Here is a 2,794-nt window from a genome sequence, read left to right on the forward strand (position 1 = left end):
TTGACTCGGGATTGTCCCCTGTCGATGCTCCTTTGCTGGCCATGTTGATGGTGACCTTCGGGAATTCCCCGTCTTTGACCATCCTTCTTCTTCTTCGGAAACGCTTAGGCTTGGTCTCAGACGTTCCAGTGGAAATTCTGTCGAACACCGAAATTTTCCTTGGGGTTTGAGCACAGCAGCATTCTGATAGCACTGCCTTGATTATGTTGGCGCACGGGCAGCGAGACTCCATGTCCTGCACATACTTCTTTCGAGATTTTCCCATACCCCCAGCTCTATAGTACAACTCATCAGCTTGATAACTGGAGCAACCTATAGAGTGTTGGCATGTGTTCCTCGGTAAAACACCATCATCCTCAGATGAGTGTGCTTCCCTTTGGGCATGGGATGCTTTGTTAGCTTTTTCAAAAGTGGCCCGTTCAAGTTTACGTTTTTGTGAACATAAAAATTGAACGGGCTCTTGTATTTCGACTCGCAATCCGATGCGGTCGGTGATAGGTGTTTTCCCTTTCTCATCTTTCTTGGGGGGATTAATTCGACCCCCAGTTTGATTCGAAACTTGGGGACCTTTCAGCGGACCCAATCGTTCCTTGATAGGTACTTTACCTCGATTCCCTGGTAAGGGACCGAGGCGACCTTTCACAGGAACCCTGGATGTTGAAGGGTCCATTTTCATACCTGACCCGGTTGAAGGCTCTGGAGCAGGAGAAATGACATCTGGTTTGGAAAGACTTCGGGTGACAACTCCACCCATCCCTGTTGGAGGTGTTGGCTCTGATTTGGGTACCCACACCAACTTGTTTGTAGGTGGCCGTTTGACCGTCGTTTCTTTCTGCATCTCCTCTGCTTTCTTCAAGAGAGCTCGGGCATGTGGAAGCAGTGCACGGCGCTTCTTGATTCGCTCCTCGAGGGTTGAGCGATTTCTTATGACACGAACCCATTTGTTCGTTCCTGCCAGGGAGGAGGAGTTGGTTACATACCGTTGTTGTTCCAAGCGCTGTCTTGATTTGAGGTCTTCATTGTAGCGGACCCCATCCATAGGCTCTAAAGCCTTGGCCATTTGACGAGCAAGGCGTTGACGCCGCCTTTGGAGCGCCCTCTTTGATAGAGTTGGAGTAGCATCAGTAGCCATCTTCTTGGGGGAGGAGTAGCCCAGATCTGCGATCTCGACCACGTTGGGTGACGCGGAGACGCCACGTAGTGCAAGTGCAGCGATGGCTAAGGAATCTTGGGTCTTTGAGCCGAGGTTCTGGCGAACGACTCTGGAGGAGGAGGCCTTCTTGCGCCTACTTGGAGAGGCGGATCTGGAGGAGGAGGAAGAGATGTACTCTTCGAATTTCTGTTGGTCGAACTCGTACTCAACCTCTTCATTCACCCAGATCTTGAGTGCCGGTTGCGTCACGACGGCGTCGGTTGCGATGCCGTTGGCTCCCACTGTGGTCGCCAGCTTGTTTTCGGTGAAAGTCGCTGTTTTCATTGCTTTTGAATCTGTTACAACTTTAAACGTTACAACAAGAATCGATAAAAAGTCGGTCTTTTTATAAGACCTCCTTGTGCAACAAAACAAAGATTACAACTTTTCGAAAATAAACACGAGATCCCGTTTTGGTGCGGTCTCGCTTGCGTGGGTCTTTGGCCTGTGACGGGGATGTTGATATCCGTGGACCACCGGGGCAATCAAATCCGGTCCGGATAAATCGGACAGAGTTTCGTCGATCCGCGTGAGATCTAGAAACTTCTGATCCAGAAATATCGGACAGAACTTCGTCGATCCGCGTGAGATCTAGAAGTTCTAAGCGTATACCTCGGCTAAAGCGAGGTAATAGCTCTTCTTAGTATCAACGCTAAAGGCTAATACTAAGGAAAGAAGGGGGAAAGAGGGTGATGAAGGCTGATGTCGACCTCTCCTCCTTGGTTGAAGCGCTCGGTCACTCTTTGCTGCAGCAGGGCTTCGCCAAGGCTCTCCAAAAATCCCCCCTCCTCTCTCTCTAGCCTTGCTCCAAGACAAAAGAATTCCAGCCCTTTGAATGAGGACCCAAGGGGTCTATTTATAGGCTCTAGGAGGTGGTAAGGGGTCTAGGGGACCATTAGGGGGTGCGGACACCCCTTGGTGTCTCGGCCAGGCCGAGACACCCTTGGGGTGTCTCGGCCAGCCCAGACACCCCTGGGGTGTCTTGGTTTTGCCAAGACACCCCTCGGGTGTTTCGAGCTTGCCGAGACTCCCCCGGGTGCCTCAGTTCAGTCCGAGGTCCTTCCGGGTGCGTTTGCCGTTGATTCGTCGTCCGGACTCGGATTTGATTGATTCCGGATGCGTTGGATGCTTGACGAAGAGTTCGATTCGTTCTGGTGATTGGATTATCTGTAGAGTGGTCGAGGCGCGAGGGGCGTTGTCTTATTCGTGAACAGTGCCGGGCTTCCCGATTGGTCCGGGTCTTCGTGATTCCGAAGTCCTATCCGCTCATGTAACTCGTCGATTCACTTCAATCGTTCATCGACGTCAATTAGGCTCATGTGGGTCGGATGGTGATGTTCATTGTCGTTCGTTAACACTGAACCGGTTGTGGAGAACTATAGGCAATTTTTGATGCCTACAGATACCCCCTCCAAAGTGTTCCTGACTCGTTTCTTTTATAGAAGAGGCTGGAATACTTTGGATGTGATTGGTCTAGCCTTCAGTCGGCATCAGGACCTGTAGTTAGCTTCAACTCTTGGCTCCTTCGATTTTCGGTCTATTCGATGCTTTGACGAATAGCCGAGGTTCTTCCGGCGCTGCGTTTATCGCTTGGCCGTAGTC

The sequence above is a fragment of the Asparagus officinalis genome, chromosome 5 (genome assembly GCF_001876935.1).
Source record: "Asparagus officinalis chromosome 5, Aspof.V1, whole genome shotgun sequence".
NCBI classification, from domain to species: Eukaryota; Viridiplantae; Streptophyta; class Magnoliopsida; order Asparagales; family Asparagaceae; genus Asparagus; species Asparagus officinalis.